The sequence below is a fragment of the Excalfactoria chinensis genome, chromosome 9 (assembly GCF_039878825.1).
Source record: "Excalfactoria chinensis isolate bCotChi1 chromosome 9, bCotChi1.hap2, whole genome shotgun sequence".
NCBI classification, from domain to species: Eukaryota; Metazoa; Chordata; class Aves; order Galliformes; family Phasianidae; genus Excalfactoria; species Excalfactoria chinensis.
Window position 1 is genome coordinate 702745 of NC_092833.1, and position 15837 is coordinate 718581.

Sequence of the window (15837 nt, forward strand, 5' to 3'; positions counted from 1 at the left end):
AGCTTACATGGGGGGGGGGTAAAAAGGGTCACCCTTCCTGCTTGTATCCCTCTGTGAGGTCCAGATGGGTGCTAGGACCGGACTAAACTGGACCTGGAGCCAGAGCTCCTGGTCTGTGGTGGCCAAGGAGGGTGGGCTGTGCTCACCAGTTCTGTGGGATCAGCGTATGGCCCAATTAAGGATGAGGGAAGGATTTGCTTCCCACAGCCTGAAAATTCTCACTAGTGGTTTGGCTGCTTTTGCTCTGCGCAGAGTTCACCTTCCATGGAGGGATTAAGTTTTCGAGAACTTCACCTCTCAGTTTCAGCGGCTGCACCTCAGGTTTGGTCAAAAAACCTTGACCAGAAGCTGTGAGTGTGGACTCCTTCTGTCCCAGGTGCCCCAGCCCCATCAGCTCCACCAGCTCTGCAGCCTGGTGGGCTTTCTCTGGGACACAGAATGGGGCTCCTCCATGGGAAACCCTTCTTGGGCTGCCCCAGCACTGTGGACCAGACCCACCTTCTGGAGCTCCCAGTGCTGAGCAGATGTGTTTGGGCAGGTGTGGTGTGGGATGGCTGCCAGGCTCCAGGAAGAACGAGCCCTCCAAGGATAAGTCTGCAGTTCCGACGTGGGGGTATCAAGTGTTTTTTTTGCTTCAGGGCAAACGCTGTGTCCGCTTTGTAATGCAGCTGCTGATGAAATCACGTCCTTATTCTAAGGAACTCTTTTGGGAAGAGGTAGATCTGTCTTTTTTTTTCCCTATCCACGAACACACTGGCTTACCTGTTTTCCTTCTGGGGCTTGCAGCCTGGCTGAGAAACCTGTCTGGGCACTGTGCTGGTTGATGAAAAGCATCAGCTGTGCTGCTCTGGGAAGCTTTAGCATTTCATAGTGTCGCAGTGGTCGGAGGAGTGCTGTGTGGTTCTGCAGCAATGGCCTTTAGTGGGCCTCTCTGTGCTTCTTGCCTCTTGTGTTATGTTGTCTTCTTGGCTTTGCAGACTTTGCAGGGAAAAAGATGTGTGTACCTACAGCATGCTGTGCATCCAGAGACCATTGGGAAAGCCTGCAGGTTCTTGAGGCCAAGAGAAGAGAGAGGAGGAATGCAGCCCTACCTCTGAAGAGCAGCAGCTCCTTTGACACCTGCACTTAAATTCTGGGCCAGATGCCTGGTGCCACTTTAGTCCCTGGCCCGGCTATATTAGAAGCAATACTAATCAGCCCTTAAATGCTAGAGACATTAGGAGAATTATCTCCATATTTTACAGCTCTCTTGCGAATATTTTGGTGCAAGGCAGATGCTAGACTGTGGGTATGACTCATGGAATGGGGACTCTGCCTTACTGCAGGCTGCATCCTGAGGTCTTTCCCATATAGCTGCATAATGTTGCCTAGCTCCAGAGTAGGGATATTGAGTATTCTTTAAGCCCAGATTATTGTGTATGGCTCTTGTTGTATGGTGCTGCAAACGAGCATACGAGCTGCCCATCATAATGAAAGGGCAGAGAAATTAACTTGATAGAAGAGGCTGGAGGAAGCAGCTTGTTTGCAGTCTCCCCTAGGAGACGAGCATTCAGTGCCTTTATGGAGCAGGGTCTGCTGCTTGCTTTCATACAAATCCTGTACATTGCTGGCTTATTTAGAACCCATTTTACACTGAACAAAGCAGGGACACACAAAAAAAAGCCTCTCTGACATAGCAAAGCCAGCCCTCTTGGATTTAAACCTGTTGCACCGAAGCTTCTGGAAACCTGTGCTTAACAATAATCCTTCTGGTTGCACTATTAGGTGTTTTGGGGGGGATGTTTTTCCCAATTTAACAGCATGAATGAAGTCAGGATTTGCTTTCCTTGACTGGATTGTCCATAAAATGATGCCTGCAACCTGCATCCCTTGCACTGGGGGTCTCCAGCAGAGCAAGCAGCAACTGAGGGGCTACAGCTCCACCTCGTTGGCCTTGTGTGCTGTGCTTTTGTTGAGGAAAACGATCTCTCTCTCTGCTTTGACTCTGCTTTAGCTGATGTGGTACAGATGGAAGCCCAACCACGACATGGCCCAGGGTTGGCATTCAGTCCTGAACGGAAGATGGGGAGCTCCAGCCTCCAGCTCCACCTGCCCATCCTGACTCTCCCCAGCACTCCGTGAGCCTCCTGCCTGTCCTTGCCCCATCCCAAGGCAAGTGTTTAGCAGGACGCTTCCACATGGTGCTGATCACATTGGTTGCAGCAGGATTTGCTTCGTGCTCAGAGCTTGAGTTGTGTTTAAACAACTTCTCCCTCTGCCCCAGCTTCCCTGCCTGCAGGAGTGAGTAGATTTTTTTCCTTATTGACCTCAGCTGTGAAGAAGGATGAAAAGAAATTGCTCGGGGCTGTATTTGCACTTCCTTCTGGACCTGCTGAGCGCTTTCCCTGAGAGATTCGTGGTACAGGGAAGGCAGCGCAGGGTAGAACCTTCCACTCTCCCCTTTCAGCGCTGTTTGTTTTCAGTCACATCTTGGTGAGAAATGTTTTATTTAGGTAGAAGGAGGTTAGCTTTTCCTCCTGGTCAAAAAAAGGAAAACATTTTCTTTAACACAAAGCAAGCAGCAGAGAATTGGAATTATTTTTACGATGTTTAAGCTCTGTCAAAACCTCATTTTCCTATGAGAGAAGAGAGAGCAAGGCCAAGGAAAGCCTTTGACTCGTGTCAGGTGTTTACGTGCACGAGCATAATTTGTACAGTGTTTTCCTCTGCCTCTCCTCCTTGTCCTCTCACCACATTCCCTCTGATGGACTGTCTCTTGCAGGGCCTCCCACCTCTCACATCCTCACAGTTTCCCCCCAGCACTGATTATTTCTTCACCATACTCCATGCTCTCTCAGCTATTGCATCTCAAACTTCCAGGCAGACTCTTGGCCAGTGTATTCTCTTTTATATGCTCCTTACCATAACCAATATCTGTTCCCCTCTTGCCTTCCCCCAATCAAGCTGACTTCACTGTTGCAGCACCAGGGCTGTCTTATGTAGGGAGCAGGCATTGCCTCCTGGAGAAATCTCCATCTGCAGGTGGCTTTTCTCAGCTTCTTTCTCTCGCCATTCTTGGCTCCTCCGTTTGAGTCTGAAGCAGTGATTTAGCAGAATTTGTTTTGACAATAGCAAAGGATATTCCCAGCCAATTAAAAATATGGTAATGGGAAGATGGGAAGGAAATGCGGCGCTTCCTCTGCTTGAGGGGTTTGTTGTTAGCTGTTACTGTGCTTAAAGGGATTAAAAGTGCATGCTACAAGTCCATGTCAGATTGGATGTTAAGCTCCCAAGCTACAGCCACGCTCTTGAGAGCAGGGAAACAATAATTCACTACGGTTTGGGATAGAAGGATTACTTGAGTAATTTGCTTATTGACTGGTATTCTTTCTCACGCAGACACGCGCACGCATGCCCACAAGCACATGCAATTACAAGGTGTTTTATTAAGATCTTGTGCTGCAGGTGGCTGAAATCAAGGACCATTCAGAGGTTGGCCTCAAAAGCAGTGTCCAAGATGTTGTGCAGTGCTGAGGGTGGGCTGGGTGATGAAGGGCAAAGATGTGAGCTCACGTTTCTCCTCCCATGGGAAGTGCTGTACTTCTGTGCTTATTTCTCCCCAGAGTACATTTACAAGCCACAGTAACAGGTGACCCATCCTGTTCTTCCTTTGGGATCCTGTTGTGGTACATGTCAGGATCCCCAGCAGGCAGTACAAGCTCCTGGTTCCTGTGCCCAGCTTTTCAGTCTGTGCAAGGGCTCTATGAGCTGTTTGTTCCATGGCAATGGGGCAGTATGGGTACAACAAGACTGAGCTCCTGGCATCTCTTAAGGCACAGCATCTCCTGCCTGGCCCAAGGTCACTGTGGTGAAACCTGAGGGCTGACATCCATGCAGGGTTGAGCTGTTTTCTTACCAAGAGCTGGAGAAGCCCACAAAGGGTTACATCAGATGGGGAGCCAAGGCAGACTTTATAGCAGTGCTGTTTTTTAACAGGCAGCCCAGACTTGTAATATCAGCACTTACTGAATTAATTTGCTATGTAGTGCCGGTAAAGCTCAAAGTTCTTTCAGCGAATTCTAGTTTTGAGAAAAATCAAGAAAGTAATTACTTGGCTTGGTCATTAATTACTCACTACTGGACATTTTCGAGAGTGTAGTATGAAAAGCCTGAGGCAGCTATTAAGGGTAGCTCTAATGCTATTGATCTATTTGCGTTTATTGTGGAATTTCTCTGCCTTTATGACATTTCATTGAACTAGAGGATACAGGTGTGTGGGGAGCACGAGCTGTTCCGTGCCATGCCTGCCCTCCTGGTCAGACAGGTGAATTCTCAGCCTCCCCAAGGAGGGCTTGGTTGTGGGGCTGGGGGCTGGCCATTTCATGGCCACACAGCTGGGGTTGCAAGGCTCCAGTATGACTCAAGACTCTGCCCCATTCTCCTCCAGTTCCCCATTCCCTCCTAGTGGCACAGTCTGGCTGCCACCTCTGCATGCTGTAATGCAGAGATGAGGTTAATCCTGTTGGCAAGAGGGAAAGGTGTAAGCCAGCAGCAGCGTGACAGTTGTCTGGTGAGCTGGAAATGCAGCAGGGAATGGTAACAGCTTCTAGAAAAGGGCAGGATCGTCATTTGGCTTCCAGGGGTTTCTTGAGGCAGACGAGGTCTCACAAGGCTGGTGTTGGTTGGGTCAGGGTTTGTTCTGGCTCTGTTCCCAGCAGTGAAAGGTGCAGTATTTTCATGTACAAGCTCAGACAGAAAATGCCACCGTGCCATTATTATTATTATTTTTTCCTGTACCCCCGAAGAACGGGGAAAAGCAACAAGCATTTAACAGTGCCAAAGGGATGCAGCTGCTCAACGAGTGCCTCCTGGCCTTTCTCCTTCTCCCGTCGTATTTGGTATGCAAAATTGAATCACACCCTTCTCACCCGCTTCCCACTGGGGGAAAGGTGGCCTTTAAATCATAATATGATTGCAGACGATGTTGCAGAAGGGGAAAATGAGATGAACTTTAAACTCCCCTTCGCTTTACAAATTTGTTCATGTCTTCCCTCATAGCTGCTTAGTCATGCCTATTAGATTTACCATTTTCTCGAAAGGAGAAGTGGAAGGGAATTTTATTATCTCTTCGGCATCCGACTCGGTGCCTTCCTCCCTTCCTTTGTGTGGTTTAATCAGAAATTTGCAGAGGTTTTGATTGGACTCCTTTGATCGTGGCGTGGAGTCCCCCAGGTACGGGTTCGTTAGCTCTCATTAGGAGAAGCAGCGTTTTCCTCTGATGGTGCACGTCCTTGTACGGCTAATTGAAGAGCCATCACAGACACTTTATTGCTTCGTTACTTTTCAGGGGCGCCTTGGATGCCTACAATGACCGACCAGGTTGGAAATGAGCAGCACGGAACACAAAGAAGGGAAGGGACCAGTTGTTTAATTAATTAGCAACTGCTGAAGGAAACACTTTGCATTTATTTATTTTTTTATCCTTGCAGACGGTGCAAAACTGTGCTACTGGATGGAATTAAGAAAATGAAATCAAGAACTTGGCAAGTTGCACCAGGAGGTTGGGTCTGCATTTGCATATCAAAGGTAGCCAGGATTCTTGGAAGGGTTGCGTGCATTTCGAAAGGGATTCTTGCACTTTGTTCAAAGAGTTAAATTGGTTTGGGGGCTATTAGAGTTTGCAGAAGGAGAGCTGATTTGCATATGTGCTGTCGGTGGGGATCTCATACCTCAACCTGGCGCGTCCCCAAATTGGACATCAGACAAGATGGCCACGGGCCTGCTCCTGCCTGTCAGCTCCCCTGGTCTTGGGTTTAGCGGTGATGGGATGGAGGAAATGGCAAGGAATGGGCAGGAGGGAGAATATTTAATAGCAAAGAAGAACTTCTCTGCAGTGGGCCGAGAGCCAGCAGGTCTGCACCAGCCGTGGAGGAGCCTGTACTCAGAGCAGGTCACAGAGCTGGATCTCAGCCCTGGCACTACTGCAGCCATTTCAATTAATGTCATTGTTCTAGGCAGAGCTCCTAGATGGAAAATGTGCACTACCGTGAAATGTGATAGCGCTGTGCCCTGGGGTTCTTCTTTGGAAAGTGCTGAAATGCACAGTGCCATTTCTGGAGGTGTAGGAAGCATGTGAGAGGATATGGCACCTGGGGACTCCTGGCCAGCTACTGCCAGAGTGGTATCCGGTGATGCAAGCTGAAGATGGATTTAGATGCTGGAAGAGGTAATGAAGAGATGTAATCAGTTTCCCCCCCCACACTGGAAATCATTCAGGCAGTGTTGGGTACCAGTGTAATAGATATGCTGTAATTCCACCAAAGATGCTGTTGTCCGTGGGAGATATTTTGCCATGCATGAGCTAAATAGCCAGACCTCGTGGTGACAACATGCCCTCCTGGCCTCAACGCCCCGAGCTGGCCACCATGTGTTTTGTCCCCATCTCTGTTCCAACCAACACTTGTGACTGGATTTTCAAGCCTGTTCTGTCTGGCTGGGTCCCTGTGTTGGTGAACAGCTTATAGGATCACAGAACATCCCGAGTTGGAAGGGACTCCTGATGATCATGGAGTTCAGCTCCTGCCTCCACACAGGAACATCCATAAATCAAACTCTTTCTGAGAGGTTGTCCAAATGCTTCTTGAGTGGCCTCGTGTCACTGCCTGCTTTGAAGGACACAACTTGGCAGACCCTGCCAAGACTTTGGAATTAGAACTTACACTTACTGATGGGAAGGAGCTTGTCCCTAAGGGACAGAGAACAAGGGGTCAATTATGGCACAGCTCTGCATAGATGCTTGTTTACAGCCTCATAGAAGCCATGGGAAGCAATGCTTATGCTTGTGTTATCTAGCATGTCTTTTCCCTGTGCATCTGGTGGGTATGACAGAGCCTAACCTGCAACCTGGCACGGATTGGCCATTCTTGCCATCTTCTTCCAACCCTGGCTGTTGGGTGTGCAATCTGCCTGCAGTGTCAAACGTAGGTGGCTATGGAGAGCAGAAATAAGCTGGGTAAATACTCCTTATTTATCGTCTTGTCTGGGGGGACGCGTAGGGCAGTGGGAGAAAAGGGTGTAAAGAATGAGTAAAGGGCATTTCTGCTCTGTAGCTGTTCGTCCCCATTGTGGAAATACTTTGGTATGGCTGCCAGACAGGAACGTGCACTCCCCCAGCCTCCTGATCACATTATTATATTACACCTGACGTTCCTTTTTATTTTTTTTCCCCACTAATATGTTATTTTTGGCCTGACAGCTTTATGGAGGAGAAAAGAGAAATAGAGAATGAGACGTGCACCCCTACAGACACGGTGTTCATTCCTCATTGGCAAGGGACGGCTCTGCCTCAGACATGGGAGAATCTGCTGATTGAAACATCTTGCTCTGCCACCAAAGGGAGATCTCCAGTTTGCAGAGGTGAGAACATGGAGCAGGACTGGCTCTGGAAAATCGATCTCACTTTCCTGGCTCCGTGATCTCTACAGGGGTGTTCGGTTAGAGGGAGTATATCAGGCCACTGTCTATCTTGGATGCTGCTGATGTGGTGAGAGTATGGTGATCTGGTTGTCCGCATCTCATCACCTTAGTGCCCGGTTCTTGAGTTGAGTGAGTCAGGCTCTTACAGACGTTAATGGCTAATGTCCTCTCTGAGTAAGGGTTGGTGGAAGAGAAGTGACCCCAGGAGACTTAACGCTGGTTTCATTTTGCAGAGAGGAAGAAGGGAAATGAAGAAACTTGTGGAGGGGAAATGCCATGTCAGACACGGCCACTAGTTATTGTCCTGCATTCAAAGGCCACCAGGCAGAAGGAAGTGTGTGTGGGAAGTGGGAGAGGCAGGAATGAAACCTAAAAAGTTGCGTGCCGTGATTGTGAAAGTGGAAAAAAGGAGTGTGAAAAGGGCAGGAGTTCAGCTGAGCTGGATATTTGCTGGCAAAGTGTAAAAGGGAAAAAACCCAACACGTTGGGAATGAAACCGAGAGGGAAAGCATTCCAATCTGGAAGTAATCCCGAGCTCTTGTCTGTCCTGGGTTCTGTGATTTATCAGTGAGGATAGTGAGGCACTGGCATATGTTGCCCAGAGATGTGGTGGATGCTCTGTCCCTGAAGACTTTCAGTGCCAGGCTGGATCTGGCCCTGGACAACCTGATTTAGCTGTGGCGTCTCTGTTCATTGCAGGGGACTTGGACTAGATGATCTTTAAAGATCCCTTCCAACTCTAAGGATTCTATGATGTTGTGATTCTATGATCCTAACAGATGACCTACAGAATCCACTGAAAATGAGGGTGCCGTGTGGTGAGGGTAAGCCCTGGCAGCAGATCCCCTTGGCCATGCTGGTCAAGGCACAGGACCTTGCAGGATGATCTCTGGGCTACTTACTTGGCTGGGCCATTCCTCTGCTCCAGCTGCGACAGCAAGATGCCCTGAGCTCAGCTGCCCTGTCCCTGCTGTGCTTCCGCACGATGGGAAGGAGGAGTTTGCAAAGTGAATTGTGCTGCTCCCCTGGGATCCCCTTGTGTTGTTTTTTCTTACTGTGGTTTGGGGTCATCGTGTGGGTGTTGACCTTTGGAGCATGTGGGAAGGTAGAGAAAAGGGTGCAGGGATGGGACTGCTGCTCTGCCGTGTGACTGGTCTGTTGAGGTGCAGCAGGGGAGAGGCTCCAATCATAGTTGAGTGCCAGTTTAATGATCACAACCACAAAGAAAGCCCAGAGGACTTTATAAAAATGCAGTTGTCAGCTGGAAAAAGAAACAAAAGGCCAAACCGGTGCATCACTCATCCATGTATTTCTCTGCCTTTGGCCTGGATGTTCTCCCCAGGATGCTTAACCTCACGGAGCACATTCTTTTTGCAACAATATTTGCATTGGGCAACTCGTGCTGTCCCCACAATGGCCCTTTTTGCTAACTGCATGCCAGTCTGTGCTCACTTAGCGAGGAGAAACAGCTTCAGGCTTCTCCGTTCCCACATTTCAGCAAGAGATGTCTAATTCCCAGGCATTATGGGAGACAGACTGATCAAACAGAGCAATTAATTCAACAAACAATACAATTAAGCCGTGATCCCAGTGTAGTTTCCACCCAGAAACAGAATCAACAGCCTTCCCAGCACGGATAAATAAACTCACAGATGGAGGCTTTTGTGAGTGGCGAAGTTTTCCCTTCACAGCTTTCCTGAGAGCTCATAACATCGCGGAGTGCATCAATCTCTGGCTCTCCGTCCTCACGGATGGTGAGGAAGGAACTGTGCGCCTGCTGCGGGGCAGATGTGTGCTGGCTGGAGGCTCGGGAAGGGAGCAGGGGCTGTGCAGAGGCGTGTGTAGTGAGGCTGCATGCAAACAAAGGCTGCTGCAGCTGGTTCCTCCACCATCCCCAGGGGCCAGCTCTTGTCACGGTCTTGACACGAAACACATGGCGTGAAAAGCTGTGAAGGAGAGGAGTGACCCGCTTCACACTTGGCTGGGTTCACTTGTTAACTTCAGAAAGCCAATAGAAATCCCACTTTCTGATCTGGGTATCCAAACCGTCTGAGTTTGGGTTGGAACAAAATGCTTTGCTGAGTCCTCGGGCAGTATGCAGAGAGCAGGAATAACTGAACCAAGGAGAAGGGAGGGGAGGGGGGATGAATCTTCCCAGAGCTGATGCTGGATGCGCAAAGATGGAGAGAAATGGGCTGGTGCTTTGATACTTCCTAAAATCAACTGGAGACCATTCTGGGAAAAGCTTTTCCATTACCAGTCACCACCGGCCTCCATCCTGAGCTATTGGAGCTGGTGAAATATCACCTCCTGTGAGGGCTAACAGGCAGCAGGATCCCCACAACAGCACAGGGACCTCATAGCCAGACTGGAGACCTGTAGGAAGAGCAGACCCTCCTGGGAGAGCAGTGTGGAGGTGCTCTGGTGGCGGGAGAGGTGGTTGGATGGAGAGGAGCAAAGGGTACGCTCAGGTTATGCTGCAGCTTGCACAGTGAGGGGGAGGCTGGGGATTTATTTTAGAGTCAGAAGCATGAGGAAGCTGTGCACTTGCAGAGAGGTGCGAAAAGCCTGAGTGATGCACCAGTGCCTGCAGGGAGAAGTGGGAGCAGGCTTAGGCACAGATGTTCTGGGCAGAGAAAGAAGAGGTTTTTCTGAGAACAGCCCCTGTGGTGCTGCACGAGCATCGTTCTGCTGGGAGAGCCTGACTGGAGGCTGGGGAAGAGATGGGTGCTGCAGGGAGCTCCGGCTGGCTCTCAGCTGGATAATGGGCAGGCAGCAGGGCTGTGGGGAACCGCTGGAAGTCATTCACCCAGCTAAACTCTTCCTCAGGAAGAGATGAAGCTGAGTTCTCTCTTTTTATCCTACTAGAGGCTGTTTCTATGGGGTTCCCCCCCTCCTTTCCTGTGCCGTGTTTATCAGCTGCATTCCTCAGGATTCAAGATCTCACTGTAAACCCAGATGACTTGATTTAGCATTCCGGGTCTCTGAGCAGAGACTGGAGGCAGTGAACCTGGCACCAGCCCCTGCTACTGCAGTTTGAGCCTTGGCAGGCTGTTGTGCTAATGACGAAATTAGCTGGGGAAGCTATTTACAGACTTGAGCAGGGCAAGCCTGAGGAGCAGCAAGAGCTGTGCTGCAGTGTTTGAAGCTGGGGGAGCGTGCAGTGTGTGACACAGGGACCAGACCATCACCTAGCCAGGGCTTCTCATAGAAACAGAGATATTTGCTAGGGCTGATGTTTCCCGGGGCCTGCCCTGCTGTGCCTTTCTATCTGTTGTTGCCTGTGAAGCGGTGGTTTTGATAGTTGCTGAGTAGATTCCTGGGCCTACATCTACTGCTCATCACATTGACTTGAAAGAACAAGGAATGCATTCCTTTTGTCCCGGCTTGCACAGGCTGAGATCAGAGCCCTTCTGCTTCCAGATAGGGAAACAGCTGTCGTTATGCTCATTGTCCAAATGCTCCTAGAACTGGCCACTCTCCAGCTCCCCTTAGGAGAACCCCTTGGCAAGCTGGGCATACAGGTGGGCCAGCTGCTGCCATCTGGGCTCACCTGTGCAGTTGCTGACAAAGCTGCATCCTGGGTGTAGAGAACAGTGAGGATGAAACACTCCAGGTTTTTGAGCAAGGATGTGAACCAATGCTAGCTTGAGACTTGGGAAGGGGAATGGCTGGAGATACAGATGTGTGCCTGTGCTCTGAGCTGACCACAAAGAAATCACGTGGCTGCAGCTCTGAAGTGCTGGGCTAATGAGTTTCATCAAGAGGTGAGATAGTTGTCTTGGGCTTGGCACTGCTCCTGTTTGACTGCATGGCTTTGGGCTGTCTCAAAGTGAGCTTGTGACTGCTGGTGGAATGTCATGGGCTGTCCTGTGTCACGGGAAGGGCCAAGACTTGCTCTTTGCCACCATAATGGCTGTGCAGAAAGCCTGGGGCACAGCTGATGAAGATGGCACATCTACCCTCCTGGGAATGGAGTGTAGGTGGGAACCTATCTTCCAGAGGCTGGTCATGGTCTGGCTGAGAAAGGACCTGCTCCAGTCACACTGCATGCAGTAATCTGGATGGTTGCTTCTGTGCTTCTGCAGCCTCTTCCCAGAGCAGCACACTCTTTGTAAGTGTTAAAGATTACTTGTGCTTTTCCTAGCAGGGTGTTAACTTTAAGTGCCGAGTTCTGCTATCCTGGATGATACCAGAGGTTCAGGTTGGGTATTAGGAGGAAGTTTTTCACCCAGAGGGTGGTGACGCACTGGAACAGGTTGCCCAAGGAGGCTGTGGATGCCCCATCCCTGCAGGCATTCAAGGTCAGGCTGGATGTGGCTCTGGGCAGCCTGGGCTGCAGGTTGGCAATGCTGCACATAGCAGGGGATTGAAACTAGATGGTCATTGTGATCCTTTTCAACCCAGGCCATTCTTTGATATCTGGTCAGAAACCGTACTGGGGGATGGGATGCAGCCTGCACTGGTGAGCTGCCTCCTGGCATTGAGGAAGCCTCATCAGGGCAGATGCACTGAATCTCTCCTCAGTGCACAGTTGAGCTTACCAGATTAAAGGCAGTGGTTGTATTTCCTTGGGAGTCTTGACCAGGAATATTGTAGTCTTTGCAGGTGTGCCTTGCTCTGGCAAGGTCTGCAGGCCAGTGCAGTGCAGAGATTCCCCAGCAGAAGCCTGAGCAGTGTGTGTTCGGCTGTGTTTGACAGGTAAGCTGTGGGGGAGCTGCATCATCCTGGTCTTTAGCTCTTGCCATTACCTCTTTGTTGTCATTTGCAGATTTTCAGGGTCCCTTCCAACAAATACTGTCACTCTTCCATGACAAAGTGCACTTCCCTTGGTGGCATCCCTTTCCATAGTTCTATTGGACAGGCTGTGCTCATTGACATGGAACAAGCTCAAGTGAAATGAAATCATTTATAAAAGTCAGGAGATTACTTGGTTATTGTAATTCACTTCCTGCCATGCTCTCCAAGCTGCAATTAACATGGAACTGCAAGATTACGTGGTGTTACTTGTCCTATCTCTCTTCAGCCCCCCACTTCCTTTTTCCTTCCTCATTTCCTTCCTTTTTAAGCTGGCCTTATTGCATATCTCTGTTTTTATGTGTCTCTTTTTCCCCCCCTCTCTCTGTTCATTCTCCATTTCATCCTTATCCCTCCTCTTTGTACTTTTTTCCCCTTCCTCCCCCTTCTTTGCTTTCTTTATCTCTTATACTCTTTCTTCCTCTTGCTCTCTTTATTCTCCCTCTATATTTAAACCCAGGCAGAAACAAATTATTTATGAAGGGCTATAATTTATGATGCGTTCTTAATGCCTTGGAAGACACAGATAATTTATTTAACGTGTAAAGACATGATAATTCACAGATGATGATTCCAGTCAGAAAAATTAGTTTCATTAATTTGTTGTAAATTCTCTGCCTTGATTTACTGCAGGAGGAGTTCCTGAAACCCAATTCAAACCTATGCCATGGTGGGTTTGTTTTGTTGTTGCAGAATCAGCATGCAAGAGTGCTGCCTTCCCCACCCCACGCATCACTCTTGCACTCCTGCTCTCTGCTTCTGCCCTCCCAGCACTCAGTACAGCTAGCAGAAGCACTTCTTTGCAGGGCACGTGGCTGGGATGCTGGAGATGGGGCATGGATGGAGGTTCTACAGGCAGGGCTGGAGGTGTAAAACAGGCCACGCTGTCTCAAAAAATGTCTATTTTGCAAAGCTGCGCCCAGTTCTACAAGACTTTGTCCAATTAACTCAGCCCTAAGAGAGAATAAAAAAGTGGATTCTTCTTTTTAATAGAGTTCAGAAAGTACTTTTTCAAATATATTTCGAGGCAGACCGTTTTGCATTAGAATGTTGCTGATAACTGCAGTATATATAAATATTATAGGAAACCTATTGAAGTGATTCATGGTGTACTATTGATCTAATCAGATTTAACTAAGTGTTTGCATCACGCCTTATTAATCACAGATAATAGGGCTCTTAGGACACATTGCAGAATCAGGACTTTTCTATCCACAAGTGAAATGTTTGCTTCCACAATGGGCAGGCAGGGGCTGAAGATTAGGGCTGAAGATTAGGGCTGAAGATTAGGGCTGAAGATTAGGGCTGAAGATTAGGGCTGAAGATTAGGGCTGAAGATTAGGGCTGAAGATTAGGGCTGAAGATTAGGGCTGAAGATTAGGGCTGTATCTTGCTTGGACCATTGTAGTCTATGGAACTTTCCTTGGGTTGAACCTTGCCGGGTCTGTTGATGCTCAGAACCACCAATTAGGGGTATTGCTCTTGCTCAGCAATTGATGCCAGCTTAGGAATGTTCCAAGATGAACTGGTGTTCTGTGAATCGTGGTGCTTGATGTTACCACTGGGACTCTTCCCTCTGCATCCCATGCCTGTCCCCAGCCCCATTCTGCCTCTTTGGTTTATAAAGCCAGGATAAGTTCTGTGATGTTTCACATGTGATCCTAATCCCTGGAGTCCCCCTTTCTGTCAGTGCTGTAACAGAAGCCCCATCTCAGTGGTCGCGTACGGAGCAGTTTGGTAAGGAGCATGGAGGATAACGCTATTAGCAGGCATTATCATCTCTGGTGTTACTGCATGGAACAGAAAACTGAGCACAGGGTGGGACCCGCTTTGCTGCCTACAGGTTTGGATTGAGCTGGTTTTGGGAATCTGATCTCTGTGGCTCGCGATATGCAGTTCTGCAGACAAAGCTGCATCACACGAGTCTGATTTCTGTGCTCGCTGGCTGCCTCGCTCTGTAAAAGTTAGGTGTGTTTCTCCTTGGTTTTGCTCTGTGGTTTGTGTATTTTGATAACCGTGGTTGAGCTGATTTAAGCAGGTCTCAAAAGGCTGTTGTGACTGTGTATCAGACTGGGTAATCCACCCCTGCTCCATTCGCTCCCTGTGAAATCCAGTACAAAGAGCTGTTTGGGGCTGTGGTTGGGCTGGGGGGAGGTGAACGATTCCCCTTCTGCTGAGTTAGTGTCAAGTGAAAACCTCCAGGAATTTCACCAAACGTGATAAGTGAGGAGATCAAACAGCCAATTAAACGTCCAGGCCCTTTCAAATTAAATAGCTGTTGGTGAGATTTGGTTGTGAGACTCTGGTTTCTCTGATCAGCTCAATCAAGAGGACCAGTCAGGAGCTGATGATGAGTACAGAGGATGATTCTCAGGGTCTCACAGGTCTTTCCACTGGTGGTCTGTAGAAGCTCCTGGAGAGGAGTGGGATGCAAGACACGGGTCCTGCTGCCCAACTCCTGAACCCAACTCTCCCTGCTCTCTGTAAGGGATCTGTTGGCTGGATTTGAGGTTTATCTGTGGGAAAGTCTAGCTGTAAAGGGACTGGCATGCCAGGATCCTCAATCTCTGCCTCAACCCCAAGCTGTGGTGATGACTTGCTGGGTAATGAACACTCCTGCCTAGTGAAGGTCACGGGTTCCAAGCCTCTTCTCATCCTGGAAGAGCAAGATTTTACTGCACTTGGCTCTGCTGCTGGCCATAGCTTGCTCATCCTTCTTTACTAGCCATCATCACAATGTGACACGATTGCGTTGTACTTTATGAGGAGCAGAAGTTGCATCTTGGCAGAGTTCATCTTCCCTCCCCCGCGCGTGGGATGAGGCCTCCCCAGGTGCTGTCTCAAGTGTACACGCGAGCATTTGAAACCCCTTCTTGAGGCGAGACAGATGAGGAATGAATATCCCAAGGAAAAATGTCCCGCCCTCCCCCGTGGTGGTGGTGGTTGAGCAGCAGCACGTTGGAGCCAGCTGTGCAAACACCGGAGCGCTGCTCAGCCCCCTCCCCACTGCTCTGCAAGGCCTTGCCAGCACTGACCTCAGCCCTCAGGTGGACGTCTCCTCTTCCTCCAGTCTCCTTGGCCAGGGTTGAGCAGCTGGTGGGGCTGTCTCGGTCCTGATGCAAGACAAGGAGCATCTGCCCTGAAGCCTTTCTTTGTGCCTCAGCCCTGTGCAGCAGGAAATAAATGCCCCTGGTACGCCTGCCTTGCCAGAATCTCTTGGCTGAAGGTGGGTTTGGGGAGTTACCCAGGGGTCCACCACCTCCTGGAGATGTCAGGCAGAGCTGGGAGGCTGAAGCAAATACCCCTGAGCTGCCCTGGCTCCAAACGGAGCAGATGGGCTGCCTGGGAAAGAGCATGGCTCGCCTGCATCCCATATCAAGAGGAAACTGGGCTGTAGCAGAGCGGCTCATGCTGCCTGCTAAATGCAAGTACATGTCCTGAGACCTTTTTCTAAGCACATGGAGGAATATCTGCCTAGGGAAGGCAGTAAGTAGTGAGTCCACAAAGCAATCTGCTTGTGCTAATCTCAGATGGCACATAATAATAGTGCTCAGCGCTGGCTAAGTGCTGGGCAAATATTAGTGT

At 49.4% G+C, this 15837-nt stretch overlaps 1 long non-coding RNA gene across 1 annotated transcript; it reads left to right on the forward strand.

Moving 5' to 3' along the window:
- The first annotated feature begins 5466 nt into the window (after positions 1-5466).
- Positions 5467-7390, forward strand: LOC140256357 (uncharacterized). The gene is made up of 3 exons (XR_011904685.1): positions 5467-5565; positions 5994-6205; positions 7235-7390. It is a non-coding gene; the product is annotated as an uncharacterized lncRNA (long non-coding RNA).
- The last annotated feature ends 8447 nt before the right edge of the window (positions 7391-15837 follow it).